Here is a 22,158-nt window from a genome sequence, read left to right as displayed (position 1 = left end):
ACAAGGCTTCTTACCACCGGCAGCCAGTCCCAGAGCCTTTCTAGGGTCAGAAGAGACAGAGGTCCATCTCTGTTGCTTTATGGCAACTTCTGCTATTGCAGGATTACGTGAGACAACGTATCACAGACTTGTGATGTCAAGTCATTTGATCTTTTCTTTAACTTCCTCATTCCCTGGGATGCAGATATGATAACTCCTGGGGTCCTACACTTGGAGACAAATCCAGCAAACACTATATTATTCTCAGGATGATAGTGATTTCATTAGGCCTCCTTCTTTCCTGACTTTTATTCCAGCGAAGTCCTTGTGTCCTTGGGCAAAAAAAGAAATAAATAATAGATAATAAATCATAATGCTGGTCTGCCCAGACTTGTCAGACATACCTGGATGCCTGATTTCACACGTAGGTCCATTAGACGAACCCTATGATATATGGAGAAAGCTGCCATAGTATCATTTTCTCAATAGAAATATGTAAGAAAGGGATCACTTTTTGCATCCTGAAAACCACATCAGACCTTGGGATTATGTGTGTATGTGTGTTTTAAAATGATGTATTCCTCAAAATTAAAGTGCTTTGAATCATGATGAAGGAATTACATTGTCATGCTTAATTCACCCTAATTCCTAGGTCTGTGGAGACACAGAGCAGGTTTGAACTTTGAAATTCATGTTTCAAAACATTTCTTCTTGAGTACAGGACTGGGAAATGATTAAAGGCCAATCCTGTACTCAAAAAACTTCATAATTTTCACTCAGTTTAGGTTAAGTTTAGCTAGGTTGTCAAGTGATGCCCTGATAGCTTTCAATGACAAATGTTTTTTCTCATAATCCATTCTGGGTTGGAGGAGATGTGATTCCATGTCCTCATTGTATCAGGAGCTAGGTTGGTGCTACAGCTCCTCTTTGCAGTCTGTCGGTGGCTTGGATTCATCTTGTAGTTGACCAGAAATCAGAATGCTTTTTAGCAAGAGAATGACATTATTAATTCTGAGCTTGAAGTGGTCACTCTAATGCCCAAGGTAAGAAGAATGTCAACAGAAAGAGGAAGAAACTGGTAGCAGGGGAGCCTATTACAAGGCAGATGCCAAGTGTTATGGACAGGATGTGTAATAATACTAGTTGCTGAATGTTTTCCCAGCATGATGGAGCCCCTAGACTGTGGGTATGGAACAGAGAAAACTTCCACCCTTTCTTCTAGACAGTTTATTAAAGAGAAAGAAAAGGGAGGCCAGATTAGTGACCGTAGAGACAGGCTAACTCCAGGAATGCACAGTGAATACAGGACACAAGACAAAAAAAAAAAAAGGTTTGTGTAAAATGACCCACCATCCCAGAAATATCTGCAGGTTCTTGGAGAGAGAGAGACAGAGAGAGAGAGAGAGAGAGAGAGAGAGAGATGCTTCTAGACAGGGGCTGCAGCCAGAATTCAGCCTCTTACTTAGCAAATGAATTTTGTCTCCTTGTACCTGTCACTGCCCCAGTACTGTCCCGCTAGTCTTTCAGTCTCCTTTGCTTTCCATCAGATGGAACAACTGACATCTCAGGCGGTTACGGTGGAGGGGCGCTCTCATCGACATACACAAGGAGATTTATTAACAGGAAGCTGTATTTTTGACTTTGCCAACCATCTCTCTGAGGTCACCAGTCATGGATACCGTCCTACCACTGCTGATGTTTTAAGAGCGAGTCTAAGCCTTAGGAGAATGGAGTTGAAGGGACTTAGGTTTTTAAATGGGTTCTTTGTAATCTCTCTCTCTCTCTCTCTCTCTCCTCTCTGGTTCACTGAGCAAACTAGCCTGGTTGCATGGCATTGATCATTCTCATCATCCTCGTCGCAGCCTTGTAGAAAAGAATGAGCAAGCTGTGAGAGATTTATCTTCAGGCTGAACTATCCTCCAGCTGTGAGAGGCACCATCAAAGAAAGGCTGTCGGTGCTGCCCCCTACCTCTGACATCCAGCTCAGAAAGGGAAGATGTGTCCTCCTCTATCACAGAGGTCTAGAGGTGGGGGAACCCTCTTGGTCAGCAAACCTTCTCCCAAAAATATAAAAGAAGGGGGTACTGGGATGGCCAGAGCAGAGAAGGACCATCAACTAAGCCATTTCCTGTAGCAATCCCTGTTGGGTTCTGGGACCAGGAGCCAGGCTGAGACTACATCTGGGAGCCCTCAGCTCAGCTCAACATGTCCTTTGGTGGGGAGACTTCTCAGATTTCAGGAGCCATACAAGGCTCTGGAATGTTTGCAAGTGAGGAATTTGAACATCAAAAGGTTCAAAAGTGGTTGGAAAAGCCAACCCCCAAACTGTTGGAAGCAGGCTATGTCTTCTCTGTTCTTTTTTTTTAAATGTCTCTAGTAGGGCTTCTTAGAATTCAGGAGCGCCTCAGCATTTACCTTGTAGACCTTGCAGTACTCTGGAGTGCTATCTTAATATTTACAAACTGGGGAAGGAGAGAGAGAGAGTGGCTATTTGCTTTGGAGACATGGAGCATTTCCAGCGATATTCATAATGGAACATTGTAGAGCTGGGGAGTCAAGGTTCACTTTTTTTTTTTTGCCTCCAGGGTTATTGCTGGGGCTCGGTGCCTGCACCATGAATCCACAGCTCCTGGAGGCCATTTTCCCCCCTTTCGTTGCCCTTGTTGTAGCCTCGTTGTGGTTATTATTATTGCCATTGTTGATGTTGTTCCTTGTTGGATAGGACAGAGAGAAATGGAGAGAGGAGAGGAAGACAGAGAGGGGGAGAGAAAGACAGACACTTGCAGACCTGCTTCACCGCCTGAGAAGCGACTCCCCTGCAGGTAGGGAGCCCGGGGCTCGAACCGGGACTTGCTCTTTGCGCCACATGCACTTAACCCACGCACTACCGCCCGACCCTCAGCTTTCACATTTTGACCCATTTTTTATTTTGGGTCCAAATGAAGTGTCTTTTAATGGGGAGGAGAACACTTCCTGCCTGTGTTCAAAGATAATACTAGATGAGATAATAGTCCCAGGTAAGAAGTAGCATTTCAACTTAAGATATATATACCCTCAGTCAAATTTCACCCATTCTAACTTTGAAGCATGTCCAGGCCAAGGTCAATTAATTGGAGTTGGAACTGAAAGCCAATCAAGAGGATGAGCATATATCAAGGTTCTTTTGGAAAATGGAAATTTATCCTCAATCAGTGCTTTTTTTTTTTTTTTTTGGTGTGCTCTTTAAAAAAGAAAGCACATGCATTATTCAAAAATTAGGATGAAAAGAGAATGGATTAGCAGTGGGACATGACAACACACCAAGATTTTTAAAATGAGTTATTTCTGAAAGGATATGGACCTTCTGAAGAAGTGTTCTGTAGCATGTATGACCTTGAAATGTAATCTGAGATTCTTCTGAGATTCCTGAGTGAACTGGATTTAGGCTAATATTTTTCACTCAATAAATTAAAACATCAAAAATAACATCAAGTTTTTGTTGAGGGTCTTTCAAGGAGATCTTGGAGAAAAACAACAAAGGTCCTGGCCTCAGGAAGATTCCAACCCCGGGGAGATTTGAGGCCAACAGGAATAACTATGTATAATTTTCTTAACTCTCTCAGGACCTCAGTTTCATTGCTCATAACATTTACCATGTTACATGATACCCAAACATTTACTCTATATTCCTCACTGACAACTATGGGGGAGAGAGACAAAGATAGTTAGATATAGATTGATAGATGATAGATAGATAGATAGATAGATAGATAGATAGATAGATAGATAGATAGATAGATGATAGATAGAAAAAGAGAGGAGGGTGTCTCCGGAGAGAGAATACTCAGAGAGAATGCAAGTGTAGGAAGAATTTAGAATAGTTGAAAATTGTGAAAAGCTTCTCTAAGCTCACTGACAGGGAATCTTTCTGTGAATTAGCTAGTGTAGCACCCTTGTGAGAAATGCCCCTTATATTACTTCTTTTTGTGTGTGTGTGGTTGCCTAGAAACGATAATAATCTTATTTTCCTATCACTACCCTTCTTTTCTCCTCTGTCTGTGGATGGCCTGATTCAGAACTGCTCTATCTAGAGAGAGTATGTGGTCAGCCACATGACATTTGAGCATCTAATGGTACTGTGTGCAAACTTTGATGTTTTCATATTCATCATCCCATTTAATCTTTACAGACACTCTATGAGATTCACAGCTCTTGTTTTATGTCTATGAAATGGGGTTTCAGAGAAGTTGAAGAATTTCTCTAACATCACAGAGGAGGAGAGTTGGATTTCAAGTTGTCTGGCTTGGTTTTGATTTGCCTGGAAGTAAATAAACATGAAAGTACTTTCCAGTCTTGGGCTCTCCTTCTGAATCTCTGAGACTCTCACCTATTCTTATTCCTTGGCCTATTTCTTTAGCAATGAAGGCCTGGTGCTCAGACTCTAACTGGTTAGAAAAGATAAACTGTAAGGTGACAGAGTCCTTTAATCAGAGCTGAGGTTTCAACTCCATTGGCTAATAGGTGGAGCTTAAGTATCCTCATTTGCAAAATGGCAATAATAAAACTACTCTTGTGAGGACTTAATCTATATTAGCATGTAATCAGGGCACCTAGCATCTGGTAGTAGGTACCAAGACATATGAATCTGAATATAAATTCTGATTCCACTCTCTTCTGCAATTGGCCCTGGACCAGCTGTGTCTTGTGCATGGAAGGGGAGTTTCTGTGATAGATTTGGCATCATGGAACCCTAGTCTCCCCAGGCTTTTTTTTAATGTAGATGATTCTATTCAAAGATTATGTAGCATCAAATAAAAATATTTCACTAAAAATCCTTTAGACTTCATCAGTTCAGTAGCTTTTCTAGTTTACTTAAAATTATGAAGTATTTCCCTTCTTTCTGTCTTTCTTGGAGACTGTGTAGCAATGCTTGTCACCTTAGCTATTAAAAGGTTGAACATCTGTAAAAACTTTTATAATTTGTCTTTAAGAAGACACAACTATGTAGTACAGATCAAGAACCGGACACATTATCATGCCCTTTGACTCAGAAACTTTTCACATGGAATTCTCTATAAGAAACTGATATTTCCATGCAGCTATCAAAAACAATGAACTCACCTTCTCTGACCCATCTTGGACAGAGCTAGAAGGAATTATGTTAAGTGAACTAAGTCAGAAAGATAAAGATGAGTATGGGATGACCCCACTCATCAACAGAAGCTGACTAAGAAGATCTGAAAGGGAAACTAAAAGCAGGACCTGATCAAATTGTAAGTAGGGCACCAAAGTAAAAACCCAGTGGTGAGGGGTAGACATGCAGCTTCCTGGGCCAGTGGGGGTGGGAGTGGGCGGGAGGGATGGGTCACAGTCCTTTGGTGGTGGGAATGGTGTTTATGTACACTCCTAGCAAAATGTAGACATATAAATCAGTAGTTAATTAATATGAGAGGGGGGAAAATCAATTGTATGTCTCAAAGTTTCTCAAAAGACAAACTGAATCTTTTTAATATATAGGCTGTGTATTTGATATGCGGACTCTCTCAAAAGCCTAGACCAAGCAGATTAGAAGCATCCAATAGCACAGCTATATACAAGATACTGGATACTGTACAGCAAACCATAACAAAGGGACTTTTCAAAGTTAACCCAATTAACAAATAATGTGATGATAATATTAACTATCGATTGTCTTTTTGAACCCTAAGACAGCAGGAACCTCAATCTCCACTATAGAGCCCCTACTTCCCCCAGTCCTGGAACCCTTGGATAGGGCCCACTTTCCCGTATGCCTCTCCCAATCCAAACCAAATAATATTGCATCCGCCGATCACAACCTAAGCAACACAACGATTGCCACCTCAACATGCTTCACCTCAGACTGTATCCAGAGACTTCACGTGTGGAATGACAACCCTTCAGCTTCATTACTCGGGTGAGACCTTTCCTTTTATAGTACACTCTAGTTTCATCTCAGGTGGTTCACTTTCTAACAAAGTCCCATAACCTAGATATACACCAGTTTCTGTGAGAGAGAGCTTATGTGCACACGTATCCATAAACTACTGCAAAATATATACCTGAAAGCAGAAGTACACTAGAGTTTGCAGTGAGTACCTGCCTAACACTTCCTCTCCACTATTCCAAGCTTGGGATCCATGATTGCTCAACAAATTGTTTGACTTCATATGTTAACTCTCTTTTCAATCACCAGGTTCCAGATGCCACCAGGATGCTGGCCAGGCTTCCCTGGATTGAAGACCCCACCAATGTGTCCTGGAGCTCAGCTTCCCCAGAGACACACCCTACTAGGGAAAGAGAGAGGCAGACTGGGAGTATGGAATGACCAGTCAACGCCCATGTTCAGCGGGGAAGCAATTACAGAAGCCAGACCTTCTACCTTCTGCAACCCTCAATGACCCTGGGTCCATGCTCCCAGAGGGCTAGAGAATGGGAAAGCTATCATGGGAGGGGGTGGGTTATGGGGACTGGGTGGTGGGAATTGTGTGGAGTTATACTCCTCCTACCTTATGTTTTTGTTAATTAATCCTTTCTTAAATAAAAAATTTAAAAAAAATAATAAACTGATATTTCCAATGCAACGATTGCCACCTCAATATGCTTCACCTCAGACTGTGTCCAGAGACTTCACATGTGGAATGACAACCCTTCAGCTTCATTACTCGGGTGAGACCTTTCCTTTTATAGTACACTCTAATTTCATCTCAGGTGGTTCACTTTCTAACAAAGTCCCATAATCTAGATATACACCAGTTTCTGTGAGAGAGAGCTTATGTTCACATGTATCCATAAACTACTGCAAAATATATACCTGAAAGCAGAAGTACACTAGAGTTTGCAGTGAGTACCTCCCTAACACTTCCTCTCCACTATTCCAAGCTCTGGGGCCATGATTGCTCAACAATTTGTTTGGCTTCGTAGTTAACTCTCTTTTCAATCACCAGGTTCCAGACGCAATCAGGATGCTGGCCAGGCTTCCCTGGATTGAAGACCCCACCAATGTGTCCTGGAGCTCAGCTTCCCCAGAGACACACCCTACTAGGGAAAGAGAGAGGCAGACTGGGAATATGGACTGACCAGTCAACGCCCATGTTCAGCGGGGAAGCAATTACAGAAGCCAGACCTTCCACCTTCTGCAACCCTCAATGACCCTGGGTCCATGCTCCCAGAGGGATGGAGAATGGGAAAGCTATCAGTGGAGGGGGTGGGTTATGGAGATTGGGTGGTGGGAATTGTGTGGAGTTGTACCCCTCCTACCTTATGGTTTTGTTAATTAATCCTTTCTTAAATTAAAAAAAAAGAAAAAGAAAAAATGAATACAAAAAAAAAGAAGCTGATATTTAAGAATATCCTTTTAATATACTCTGAATTAGGTTTATAAAATCATATTCTTGCAAAATTTATTTCTTGCAAAAGTGCTTATCACCATATTAACTAAATTAGGTTAAAACTAAATTTTTTAGATGATACTGTGGGTGAATAATAAACTTGGGGGAATACTGAGTAGCAAATAGCACTGATTTCATGGATGAACCACTTACAGGTAAAATTAACAAAACATGTTAAAGATCAGTCTACTAAGGCCCACTACACAGTGAAAAAAGTAGCGAAATAAAAGGACAGTATGCTCTCTCTGTGTTAGGAGACTTAATAGCATTGCTATGTAGATTCCCTCAAGTTAAATACCCAAAATCCCAGCAGATTATTTTTTGAAAAAGAGATTAGTGAGGTCATTTAAATTTTACAAGGAAATACAGAAAAACAATAACTACAACAATTTGGATAGAGTTGGAAGACTTACATTACTAATACCTATCTTACTATAAAGCATCAGTTATTGTGACGATATGAAGTTTGTGCAAGGATGGACATTCATTGGGGAAACAGAATATTTGATTAGCAAAAGAATTTCATGCCTTCAAAGTTCTAGGTTCATAACCCAGTATCACCATAAAACAGAGCTAAGCAGTGCTCTGGTAAAAAATAAATAAATAGGTGATAGGTGGATGGATAGATAGATAGCTAGATGACAGATAAGTAGATGTTATATATAGATAGTTAATAGATGAAAGATAGGTAGGTGATAAATAGCTAGATGATAGATAATAGCTATATAGATAGATGACAGATGGATTGACGATAGATGAAAGATAGAGAGATTATAGATGATAGACTGATAGCTAGATGATAAGTAGATAGATAGATGATAGATGATACATAAAAGGACCTTGCAGTGCAGTGGAGCAGAATGAAGTGTCCAGACTATACCAGAGTTTATGCCAAGGTAACTCAATGGAGGAAACAGAATCTTTCTACAATCTATATAGTAATAACGAATATTGATATAGAAAGTTGATTCTTGTATTCATATAAAATTAACTCAAAATGAGTCTAAATTATGTCCACAAAACTAATAACTACACAATATCCAAAAGAAAACAGAGCAAATGTCTAGACTTTTGAAGAAGTCATACATCTCTTAGAATTCACAGTGCAACCACTACAAAAGGGGTAAAAAGACAAATTAGACTTCATCATAATGAAAAGTTTCTGAAACTTACTATAAATATGAAAAAGCAGCCGACAAACTTAGTGAAAATGCTGAAAGTCTGTACATAACAAAGAACTGGTGTCTAGGATACATAAGCTAGTCCTAAAGGGACTGATAGGCGGTGTGTGTATAAGGACTGGGGTTCAAACTCCCAGCCCCACCCACCTGCAGGGGGAAAGCTTCACAAGCAGTGAAGCAGGTCTGTGGGTGTCTCTCTGTCTCTGACTCACTCTGTCTCCCCCTCCCTTCTCAATTTCTCTCTGTCTCTATCCAATTAACAAATAAATAAAATATTCAATAATAACTAGGGAGACAAAATAATAGGGGGCAAAACAATCTCATTTAGATGAAGACAAAGTACAGACACAAACTGTAATTTAACAATAGCCACAATGTGTATATGAAGATATGCTCAACACTAGGGACTCACGACACTTGTAGTCACCAAAGGTTGTGAGTAAAAAGATAATGGCATATCACTACATACAACATACGCTAAGAGGACTGACAATATCCGTGTTAGCCAGACTATGGAGCGACTCAGCTATCACACCTTGCTGAAAAAAAGGTGCTATAGTACCATCACTTTAGAAAATAATTTGTGTATCTCAAAAAATTCAGTATTTGTTTTATTACCAACAGTTCCACTCCCAGTTCTCTCCCCACTGGAAATATACATAAACAGAATTAAACTCATGGAGCAATGCTACTATAAAGTTATTGCAGGGGGCCGGGCGGTAGCACACGTAGTAAAAAGTACAAGGGCCTGCACAAGGATCCAGCTTCCAGCTCCTAGCTCCCCACATGCAGGGGGGTCACTTCACAAGCAATGAAGCAGGTCTACAGATGTCTTTCTCTCTCTGTCTCTCCCCCTCAGTAGGTTTCTTCACAAGCGGTGAAGCAGGTCTGCAGGTGTCTGTCTTTCTCTCCCCCTCTCTGTCTTCCCCTCCTCTCTTGATTTCTCTCTGTCCTATCCAACAGCAATGACAACAATACTAATAACCACAACAATAATAAAACAAGGGCAACAAAAGGGAAGAAAACAAATATCAAAAAAGTCTCTAAAAATATAAAAAATTGTGAGGACAATCCTACCGTAGGTATTTAATAGTCTGATTTGTCCCTGCCAATTCTTTACTTCTGTGGGCTGATTGTTTTTGTTTGTTTGTATATTTGTTTCAGGTAGAAAGAGAGAAACAAACTCAGTACTGAAACTGCTTCCAGTGAAGTGGACTGGCATGGGCTCAAACATGGTTTGCATCCTTGGCAAAGCAGGTACACTACCCAAGTGAGTCATTTTGTGGACCTTGTAAAGGTTTATTTATCCTGTTTTATAAGAGAGAGAGATGAGAGCACCCATCTATCATATTCGGTGTAAAGGATTGAAACCTGGGCCCCACACGTAAAATATGGACTTTACCCACTGAGTCATATCTCCCCAGACACTATAGATGTTTTAAAGTAAATATAAAATAATGACTGATGATTTATTCTAAAGGGTTTTGACTAGGAAAGGTGTGAAATATTTCTTTTTAAAAATATTTTATGAGAGAATATTAGAGAAAGGAGAAGGAGGAAGAGACCCACGCTCAACTCTAGTTAACATAAGGTGGGACAGGCTACTGAACTCACAGCCTTTGAGGCCTCTGTCAAGCAGATTGGTAGTCTGACAGGCTGAGCTACTGTCCCAGACCACTGTGACCCTTTTTCCACCCAAATAAGTTTGTCACTGTGTTTTCCATTTCACTGATATTCCACAAAATTTCTCAAGGTTGGTATGCATTGGCAACAAAGATACTGGAATTTACTAACCAATGGAGGAGTAGAAGTGACACCACAGTAGTAACTGCAAAATGAAAGGTTAGAAGGAATTCATTTTCCCCACTAAAAGTATATCTTAGATGCAATTAAAATGTTTCTAAGAAAAGCACATATGAATCCTGTATATAAATCAGATTCTGATAGTTCATTATTACCAAATGTATATCTTTTTTTCTCAGTTTGAGATTGTGGATTTTAGGCTTTTCTCTGGAACTCCAAATAGCTTAAGAACCCCTAGGCTAAAAAGCTGTAAAAAGGGGGGGGTCATTCTTTATTGCAAAGGTAGAGTCAAATGTTCCCGGAATTTTATATAATAGTACATAGTGATTATGCAAATTCTCCCAGTCCAAGTACTCTTGTTTAATATTTCCAGGAACAAGCACCTTGTTTTTTTATTATAATTTTTATTAGCGATTTAATATGATTAACAAGATTTTAAGTACTTTGGTTTTATAGAACAGTGATTAAAATGTATATCAACATAAGTGTATATATTTGTAAAAGTAATTTTAAGTGGTCCCCTTAAAGTTTTAAAGTTTTTGGTATGTAAAAATCCAGCAGCACAGCAAAGTGTGATCTTTGAGCGGTGTGACTTCATTCAGTTTGCTCTATTTATTAAACTACCTAGGGTTAACATCAAGCGTATTTTTTTTTCAAAACATCTAATTCCAGGTTTGCAATTCAACTGAAAAAAAAAATCAAAGGCACCAAAGAACATTTTATGACTTAAAAGTTTTCTTTTCTTGAAATAAAAAGTACTGTTGAAAACTCTCTTCTCCCATATCTTATCAGCTGAACTACCTAGTGTGATTTGAATCACCCAAACTTCAGTTAAAAAAAAAAAGAGAGAGAGAGAGAGAGAAAAAAAAGAGAATCCTTTGGTAAAATAGGTTCCTTTGATCCTTTTCTGCTACTTATGAAAACTCACACTGTATGTTTAACACATTCCCAACAAGCCAAGATAATGAAGCACATGGGACACAGAGACTTAATTCCATGTCTGTTTCTTTATTTAAAAAGAAAAGTGCTATGGGCCAAGTGAAGAATAGAGCAGACTAGCAAGGGGCAAACAGTAAGAAGCAGTTGTGATTGCCGAATTGGGAGATATCATTAAAAAGCAAACTGGGGAGTTCCAGTTTAGGATCTAAGGAGATTATTGATTCAAATCCTTTAAGGCATTCTTCAAAAGACTTCTTAAAAAGTTGTATTGTCTGAGGAGTTTGGGTCCAGGGAGAGAGAAAAAGAGAGAGAGAGAGAGAGAGAGAGAGAGAGAGAGAGAGGCAGAGGGAGAGGGAGAGGGAGAAGGAGAGGTTAGACGGAGAGGGAGACCGAGAGGGAGAGGGAGAGGGAGGAATGAGATGGACTCATGGGAGGAGATTAGTGGTTGCAAGGCCTATATCCATGCGAGGTACTGCATGCTGGGTTGTGTATGTGGATTCTGATTAGAGTCCTACAGAGTAGAAGTAGGTACTTATTTAGGAAGTTTTCAGGAAACAGATAGAGGTTTTGAGTTCTCTGATAGTCAGTCTCCATCCATAAGTATAACCAAGTTCCCTTATGAGTTGGCTCCTTTGACCAAATCTTTTCATTCCCCAGTGACGGGAGCCAAGAGCCCATGCTGTTAAGTCAGACTGTCTAGATGGAAATACTTGCTGACTTGCCAGCTATGACACATAAGAGACTTTTGTTAGCTTCATCAAGCCTCTGTTTCCTCATAGTTAAAACAGGAACAGTAAGATTTACTGCATAAGGTCACTGAACTAAACTAGAGGGTTGCATATAACAGATGATGAGTATGAATCAGCAGTATAACTTTGGGATATTTTGATTCAGTAAATCGTTTTTGAAGGGATTTTTCTATGGGCCTGGGGAAATAGCATAATGGTTATGCTCAAAGACTTTCATGACTATGGCACCGGAAGTCTCAGGTTCAATCCCCAATCCCACCATAATCCAGAGTGAGGAACTTCCTGGTAAAAACAGTTCAGCAGACAGACAGATAGAAAGGCCGCCAGAATATGTGATTGTGATACGTAATATGCATATACATGTGTGTGAAAGAGAATTTTATTTTAAAGAATCCTTTCACAGTTAGAATAGAAACTTCAAGGGGAAATTATTATGTTAATCAGCACCATAACCCCAGAGCCTAGAACATGTTTTCACATGTAAAGCACCGACTCTTTGTCATCTCAACTCCAAAGTCTGCTGTTTCCATCAAATGCTCATTATCTTCTTAAGAGCAGGAAGTCTGCCTGCTTTCTCTTCCTACCTTCCATAACTTGCTCAAGAAATCTGTAGAGCAAAGTAATGAAGATTTTTTTCACAGAGTGACATTAAATCCTGTGAAATTGTTGCTATGAGGTAGAATTAGAAGTGAACATGCTTGTTTGTATTTAGAAGTGGGTATCCAGATATATATTTTTTTCTTTTATTATGAGTCCATAATTAATGAGCCGTGAAGGCACCAAGCAGCGGTTTAAGACCAATTGCTAACTGTATATGTTTCTCTTTGAAATCTTCTTTTCAGCACATATACTTGGTTGGATGGTTTTGACTGACTTGACCATGCCTTGAGGCAAAGAAATATGATAACTATGTACCTAGGGGTGGATTAAGACAAAATAAAGGGCCATCACAGGGCCCTATCCAATTCTGGCTCTCTGCAATTCCCTCTGGGTAAATCCTATAGCTTACACCTGTCCAAGACGGCAGAAACCTAGACCATCACATCTGTCAATGGCTGCTCAAATAATTAAAGCCATCTGTGCCCAGCTTCCCAATACATCTTGGAAACAGCACAGCTCTATAATTTCACCAGTACAAAACTAGCTGGGGAAACGTTATGATTAAATAAGTGTTTGTGAAAGAAAAGGAATCTGAAAAGACAAATTCCCTCCATCCCTTTCTGACCCTATCCACAAAAGGTCTCATTAAGTATTGCAGCTGAGATGTTCAAAAATTCTTCAGGGTGGAGAAGCTGAATTTCCAGATCCACGTGGAGGTCAGTGCCTGGATTTGCCTGTATTGTGTTGTTCAGTACTGGGAATCCAACCTACCTGCTCTCTTTGTGCATGTAGTGATGAATGTGTTGACTGACTGGAATGCAGCCAAATGCTGTTTCATGTTGAATCTCCTCCTCTGGGTATTCTGAGGCCGTGCAGGGCAGCCCCGGACAGAACAATGCACAGTTAAGAACTCCAGTCAAATGCAACCAAGTAGGAGTCCAAACCCTGTCTCTTGCCTGACCTTGGGCCAGTGTTTTGACCTTGCTACATCTGTCTCTTCATCTGTAAAAATGGAAATGATAATAAGATCTACTTCATTAGCTATGGTAAAAATTGCCTGAGAAAACGTGTCTTCAGCCTTTAGGAGACAGCCGGGCACCTGGCAGGCATGTTAGTTACCAGGGGTCTTGTTTCTGTGCTTGCTGGTGCCGCCTGATCCTGCAGCCTCCTTGCTGTCAACAGCCTTAGAACACATGACTTGAAATGAACTTGCAGTTCTAGTGTCCACGTTCACTTGACAGGGTTGCTGTTTTGTTTATTTGAACTTGGTAATTGATAAGATCTGTGAGACAGATATAAATCAGATCTACACATTTTCTAAGACGTACTACTTGCCAGCATTGTAGAAAGTACACTTTCGCTTCTGCTGTGGCTAAGTTTTCTGAATGTCTCCCCTCTTGCAGAGGTTATTTCTGTACTGTAGTGGCCAGATCTGCAACTGTATTGTGGTCCTATGGTTTTGTGTGCCTAGAATTTCTCTTTTGGTTTGATGAACCTCACTTAACTCATTCTATGCTAATCTGATTAAATCTTCTTGGCTTGATTGTTACTGAATTAATCTCTTCTAGAACTAAAGGTAAGGGGAAGTAATAAAGACCCAAGTCTGATAAGGACCACTAGATACAGAGATCGCTATGTCATAGCCAGCTTCTTTCTCAGGAACTTATTTGAGAGAAGGAAGGTTTTATTTCATCTTGAGGTTGTAGGAAAGTATACTTGGAAGCTTGGAGAACTTGGAAGACATACATACAAACAGTTGCTCAGAGAATGCTTCTAAATGAAGACAAAATAGAGAAGGGTGGGGAGATGGATGGGGTCTTAATGAGGTGTTTAGAGGCACTGAATGCAGATGTGTCTGAAACAAGCTATGAAAGGGAATAAATTCACATTATTTGAGTGAGTTTGAATTCAGATCTGATGGATACAGGGCTAACTAATCATGAGTTATGTGAAAGACCAAGTTGCTTTATCACATTTGAGTGACCAGAAAGTGATGTGCCTATTTGAGTGCACATATTACCATGTACAGTGGACATAGGTCCAAGCCCTCACTTCCTGCCTGCAGGGAGGAAGCCTCATGAGCAGAGAGGCAAGGCTTCTAGGTTCTCTCTTCCTCTCAAGCTCTTCTTTCGCTCTCAGTTTATATCTGCCCTATCTAATTTTTTTTTTTAAAAAAAAGGCCACTGGGAGTCGTGAATTCCTCATGCAGTCATGGACCCCAGCAATAAATCCTGGGGGCAAAATGAGTCAATAAGATTGAGGAATTCACCTTCTTTTCCTCAGCTTGAATGTGGCTTGTAGGAATCATGTTAAGTGAGATAAACCTGAAAGAGAAAAATAAATATGGGTTGATGCCACTCCTAGACAGAAGTTAAGACACAAGAAGGGAAAAAAGAAACACACAGTAAAACCTGGACTGGCAGTGTATTAAACCAAATCAAAGAACTCTGGGGAAGGATGGAGGAGAGAAGGTTGGGGAGAGAGGAGCTTACAGGTCCTGGTACAGGATGATGAACCTAGTTTGGGAGTGAGAGAGATCTGAAGACACCATCTTGGTGAGATAAGAAATTGTATCCATGGGGGCTGGGCAGTAGAGCAGCGGGTCAAGTGCTCATGGCGCAAAGCACAAGGACCAGTAAAGATCCTGGTTCTAGACCCTGGCTTCTCACCTGCAGGGGAGTCACTTTACAGGTGGTAAAGCAGGTCTGCAGGTGTCTTTCTCCCCTCCTCTCTCCATTTCTCTCTGTCCTATCTAACAATGATGACATTAGTACAACAACAACAATAACTACAACAATAAAACAACAGGGGCAACAAAAGGGAAAATAAATTAATAAACTTTTTAAAGTTAAAAAAATTGTATCCATGTGCCAACAACTATATTGTAAACCATTAACTTTCCAATAAAAAAATCAAGGAGAAAAATAGAATATCATATTTGAAGAATTTTTCTTTTTATGGAAAAAATGTTATTTTCATGTAAAAGTTTTTTTATTTAATAGTCTTTTTAAAATATTTATTTATTTGTTCCCTTTTGTTGCCCGTGTTGTTTTTTTATTGTTGTAGTAATTATTGTTGTTGTTATTGATGTCGTCATTGTTGGATAGGACAGAGAGAAATGGAGAGAAGAGTGGAAGACAGAGAGGGGAAGAGAAAGACAGACACCTGCAGACCTGCTTTACCACCTGTGAAGCAACCCCCCTGCAGGTGGGGAGCCAGGGGTTCGAACCGGGATCCTTATGCCTGCCCTTGTACTTTGAACCACCTATGCTTAACCTGCTGCACTACCATCTGACTCCCTATTTAATAGTATTAATTAGATCTCCAAGGTCTACCAAATAGAGTAGTTTAACTCTTCTAGCTAGATGTACCTCTCTGTGTTTATAAAGTATCAACACATGTTGAAGACATCTCCTTAGATTTCTAATCCATGATTCAGTGGAGCCACTTTACGATTTGTGGGGTGAAAAAAAATAACCTAACAATTGCTTTGTAGTCTGTTCTGAAAAAGGAAATATATACACTTAAGGAGGAATGTAGATTGCTGGTTTTAGGATTTTTTGGACTGATTCATATTAACATGTATAGAATACCTTTATTCCTTATTCTATATAATATTTTTCTTTACCAGTAGTATTTATCAGTTCCTCTAATATCTACAATTTTATCACCTTATAAGCAATGTGTCAAAAAATCTTTTTCTGGAGCAGATATATAGAAAAGAAATTGCTGAGGGTGTAGGAGAGCAATATAATAAATACCACTACCTTGACTTTCAGAGTAACAGTATTATGTTCAAGGTCATGGGTACCTATCTTCAATTCTGCTTTCTCTCAATTCCTCTACATTTGATATTCTCACACTTATAGATCTTTGCCATCTGGTAACAGAATAGTGACCCAGTATTATTTTCACACAACTTTTCTGATTGCTAATGAGGCAGGGCCATTTTTCATAGGACAATTCTAATTTCATAGGAAATTGTTTGAATCCTGAAAGCCATAAAGTCATGTTTTCATTGACCCAACCTTTTTTTTTTTTTAATATGTGCGATAATTGTTTGAAAATCTTGTGATGGATGCTTCACCTTGGTTTATTGTTTCTGTCTATTTTATAGATATGAATATTTTCTGATAGATAATCTCTTGTCTTGTGCTGTTTTCATGTTTAATTTTTTAATTGACTCATCTTTTTTGCCACCAAAAGGTGTCTGCACAGCTCCATTAAAGTTTGTTCCCAATGACTTTTTTCTGAGGGGGGGGCAGAGAGAGAGAAATAGTGAAAGGCACCACAGCACCAAACTTCCTTCAATACTGTGAAGGCCAGGCTCAAGCCTGGGTCATACACAAAGAGAAGCAACACACACTATTCAAGTGAACTTTTTTTTGTCAGCCTACCCCCTCCCCATTTTTTTTTTAGATCGAATATAAAAGTTAAACATAAATGAGAATAGAGAGGGAAGTAAGAGACAGAGAGTCATCTACAACAATTCCGCACTGCTTATGTAGCTTCCGCCTGCTAGGGGGTAAGCAGGGGCTTGAGCCTGGTCCTTACACACAGTTACACATGATCTCTGCAGAGTGAGCCCATCACAAGAGCACTCTTGTTTATTTTTTTCTACCGAGTTTATTTAAGAAACTCTTTTCAATTGCAAGGTCTTGTTATAATCCGTCATTACCTTTGGCATAAAATTTATTTTATTTTATCTAATTCTGGATCTTGAATGCAAGTTGAGTGCATTCCTGACTATTAATGACCTTTTTCCCCCTAAATAGGAAATGAATTTAAATTTTTATTTTTGATACAGTACCACACTGTTTGAAGTACTGTGGCTTTGTTATGTGTCTTGACTTTTAGAATGAAAGAATGCTACAAGTGACTTTTATTGTATTTGTCATGTTGAGAACTTTAAAACAAAAAAAAGGAGTCTTTTAATTAATGAGAAGTTCCATTCATGGAGGGGAGCCTTCTGCAAAGGAAAGACTTAATCTTGCAGACTGAAAAGACAACTCAGTAGAGATAGATGACTTTCTCAGGATCACATGGCTTGTGAGCAAAGGACTCAAGCTTCGAGCCCATTTCTTTAAAGCTCAGTGCTTTCACAAACATGATCCACATTCAGAGATCCAAGCCATCCTTGAAGAAAATGGTAATATCTGCTGATTCCTTTCATTTTTTTTAAAGCTACATTATCCTGCAGATAAGAGCTTTCACATTGCAGGAAGCTGAAAGATGAGACTGTACTTTAATCAGCTATGTATGTTACATTGAGGACAAGAAAGATAAAGAGAAGCAGAGCCTTTGATGAAATTGGCCAGCTATTTCTTATTTTAAGGAACAGTATGGTGCTGATCCACCCCCACCTCTTTGCCTCAAGTTTCCTTAGTCTTCCTAATTAGTTCCAAATGTTCTTCAGTTTTCTGCTGTCTTCTCCTCTTCTGGACAGAAACTTAATGCCAGCCCTGGGCACCAGCCCTTCCTTCCCTTTGACCTTTGCTCTTTGTGGCCGGGTCACTGCCTCCAGCAATTAGTAAATCATGAACAATTTTAGCTGTCACACACTTTTGTATTTGACTCTGACCCTTCTCTGGAATCTGAACCAATCTCCATTCCCTGCCCCTCCCCCCCCACTTCGGCTTCGTTTCTGGCCTTGCAAGTGGATAGATAGGTGACAGAGACTTTGGACTAAATGCTGCAGAGGCTCCTGGCTACAAAAGTCCTGTGTAAGCTGTGAAATGTGTCCGTTTTTTTTTTTTTAACCCGAGACACAGGTAGTAAAATTTATCAAGTTGTTCAGTTTTCATGGAATAGGAGAAGTCTATTCTTCCCCCTTCTCTGTGAAAGGAGAATGAAGACCTGTCTCTGTTGATCTATGATCTTGGAAAGAGGAAAAGGGCAGAAGATAAAAGGAGAGGTGAGGAATGCTGTGATACAGTGGGTAGCACCTAAGAAGTATCTTCTTCCTGGAGACCAGAGAGATCTTACAGGCTTTTGAAGGCAGGCAAGTTTTTTTTTTTTTTTTTTTCTCCTTTCTAGTGCTTAAATTGTAGAACTACATCTACTCTGACTTTTCCATGCTGAGGACTTTGATATCCCACCAGATTTCCTTCAGCTTGGCAGTGAGGTCTTAAAAAGAACTTGTGTGGAGTTGTACCCCTCTTATCCTATGGTTTTGTCAATGTCTCCTTTTTATAAATAAAAATAAAGGACTTTCTAAACATGGAGATACTTTTTCTTCAAACAGAATGGCTTGATTCCTCTCCGTGTAGCATAACTGAGGAAGCATGATGGTTAAGAATATGTGTTCTATTTTTAGATAACTAGTTAATGATTGGAAATTTTCTACATGGGAAAAATGAAACACTTCACAGGAAAGGTGGCCTGTAAATCACATTGGACCTAAATTTGGTGTGCGAATCTTATAACTAAGTGGGGAAGACTGGATAGCAGAATGTCAAGAGAAACCACATACTTTTGCTGGCCAGTCTTCTTTTGGAGAACAGCTAGCCATTAAATGTAACGATCATACTGAATTCAAGTGGTCATGACCACCTCACTGAGCATACTGTGTTCCATCCACCAAAACCATTTGGGAGACTAAACTCAAGGAAAAGAAGAGTGTGCCAGATAGCACCATGGATCTAAATGGGTACAGACAGATCGCAAAAAATGAGATACAGCTCAACTGTGTCCTTACTGCGCTTGTCCTGTGTTATCTCAGGGGGTGTCCCCCATTTAGGACTGTGGTAATTCAGTAGGTAGAATGATGGGTGAAATTCTGAAGATCTGTCATAACTCTCAAGATGAAATGGAATATAGGAGGTCTTAAGAAATACCCATCAGCTGCAAAGTGTCATATTTCTTCATGTCAGGGAATATCAGATGAGTGATAGTTGCTAAGCATGAATTGGAACAAACTGGAAAACCTCAAGGTTCATATTAGATTAGTCCTCTTGGTCATTGATTCTTGAGATTCAAGGAAAGAATATGGAACCAGCTTTGAATCCTCTTTGGTGAAAGCCTCTGTCTATGGTATTCATTATGCAACTGAAGAAAACATCTTCTCTCGCTCAGACTTGGTTGGACTGTGGCTGTTGGAGTCTCCCCAAGTGCTACTGCTGTCTTGTTCAGTGTGAGCTGACATGCAGTTTTCTGAGTGTGCCTGCAGCTAACTAGACAGCTGTAGTTACCAGGAACTATTTTTGTAGAGAACATTGCCCAAAGAGAAGAAATGCAATTCAGAGGAATTTAGTTTCCTTGAAGTGCTTTAAGATATTTCACATCTTAAAAGAAAAAAAAAATAGTGGAAATGAAAATCACTTATTTGTTCTTAGGACTTACCTTTTGAATAATGGTCAACTAAGCTGGATGCATAACTTTTCTGCATAAAATGTTTAGAGCTTCCAAAAAAAAGAAAGAAAGAAAGAAAGAAAGAAAGAAAACATAAAAATTAACTAAAGACCAAAGAGTGAATGGACATAGGCATGTTTTGAAGAAAAATGAATTTTTGTAAATGGGGAATGATAATTGAATGAATGACATGTGTGTGTGTGTGTGTGTGTGTGTGTGTGTATGGTTTCCAACCTTAAAAAAAAAAAGGTCATAATGTATGTCATTCAGTTTAGTAAAACCACATATGAAAGATGGACTTTCTCTTTCTTAAAATGTCAGTAGCTAGAATTCAGAGTTCATAGCTCCTAGAAAATGAGGAGGAAGAGGGGGAAATTAAACGTGGAGAGAAAAGCCCTCAAGTCTGTATCTTGTGTTTCTAGACATCTGGTTGACCCTTGGGACAGGAATGTACAAAACAGATTGCAAAACCAGTTAGGACTAACATAACTAAGCTACTCACATTTTTAGAATAGAACAAATACTACAAATGTTTATCTGGAACCAGAAAAGAGCTAGAATTGCCAAAACAATCTTAAGAAGAAAGAACAGAACTAGAGGCATCACACTCCCAGATCTCAGATTGTATTATAGGGCCATTGTCATCAAAACTGCTTGGTACTGGAACATGAATAGACACACTGACCAGTGAAATAGAATTGAGAGCCCAGAAGTAAGTCCCCACACCTATGGACATCTAATTTTGACAAACTTGCCCAGACTATTAAATGGGGAATGCAGAGTCTCTTCAACAAATGATGTTTAAAAAATGGGTTGAAACATGAGGAAGAATGAAATTGAACCACTATATTTCACCAAATACAAAATTAAATTCCAAGTGGATCAAGGACTTGAATGTTAGACCTGAAACTATCAGAGACTTAGAGGAAAATATTGGCAGAAGTCTTTCCACATAAATTTATAGACATCTTCAATGAAATGAATCCAATTACAAAGAAGACTAAGGCAAGCATAAACCTATAGGACTACATCAAATTAAAAAGCTTCATCACAGCAATAGAAACCACTACCCAAACCAAGAGATCCCTCCCAGAATGGGAGAAGATCTTTCTTTACATGCTATACATCAGTCAAGAGGCTAATAACCAGAATATATAAAGAGTTGGCCAAACTCAACAACAAGAAAACAAATAACCCATCCAAAAATTGGGAGAGGACATGAACAGAATATTCACCACAGAAGAGATCCAAAAGGCCGAGAAACATATGAAAAAATGTTCCAAGTATTTGATTGTCAGAGAAATGCAAATAAAGACAACAATGAGATACCACTTCACTCCTGTGAGAATGTCATACAACAGAAAAGGTAACAGCAGCAAATGCTGGAGAGTTATGGGGTCAAAGGAACCCTCCTGCACTGCTGGTGGGAATGTCAATTGGTCCAACCTCTGTGGAGAACAGTTTGGAGAACTCTCGGAAGTCTAGAAATATACCTACCCTATGATCCTGCAATTCCTCTCCTGGGAATATATCCTAAGGAACCAATCATACCCATCCAAAAGGATTTGTGTACACATTTGTTCTTAGCAGCACAATTTGTAATAGCCAAAAGCTGGAAGCAACCCAGCTGTCCAACAACAGATGAGTGGCTGAGCAAGTTGTGGTCTACATACACAATGGAATACTATTCAGCTATTAAAAATCGTGACTTCACCGTTTTCAGCCGATCTTGGACGGACCTTGAAAAATTCATGTTAGGTGAAGAAGTCAGAAACAGAAAGATGAATGTGGGCTGATTTAACTCTCAGGTAGAGGTTGAAAAACAAGATCAGTAGGAAAACACAAGTAGAACCTGGACTGGAGTTGGTGTATCGCACCAAAGTAAAAGACTCTGGGGTGGGTGGGAGGGGGGAATACAGGTCCAAAAAGGATGACAGAGCACTTAGTGGGGGTTGTATTGTTATCAGGAAGGGGAGTGGATGGTAGCACAGTGGGTAAAGCACACATGACACTAAGCAGAAAGACTGACCTAAGGATCCCGGTTTGAGCCCCAGGCTCCCCATATGGAAGGGGGGCATTTCACAAGCTTGAAGCAGGTCTGCCAGTGTCTATCTTTCTCTCCCCCTCTCTGTCTTCCCCTCCTCTCTCCATTTCTTTCTGTCCTATCCA

At 39.7% G+C, this 22,158-nt stretch overlaps 1 pseudogene; it reads right to left on the bottom strand.

Moving 5' to 3' along the window:
• LOC103107393 (signal recognition particle 19 kDa protein-like) overlaps positions 1–22,158 on the bottom strand; it is a 47,519-nt pseudogene that overhangs the window by 8,296 nt on the left and 17,065 nt on the right.

This window comes from Erinaceus europaeus, chromosome 10, assembly GCF_950295315.1.
Source record: "Erinaceus europaeus chromosome 10, mEriEur2.1, whole genome shotgun sequence".
Taxonomy (NCBI): Eukaryota; Metazoa; Chordata; class Mammalia; order Eulipotyphla; family Erinaceidae; genus Erinaceus; species Erinaceus europaeus.
Note: the sequence above shows the minus strand (reverse complement) of the source record. Positions and strands in the feature narration are given on the sequence as shown.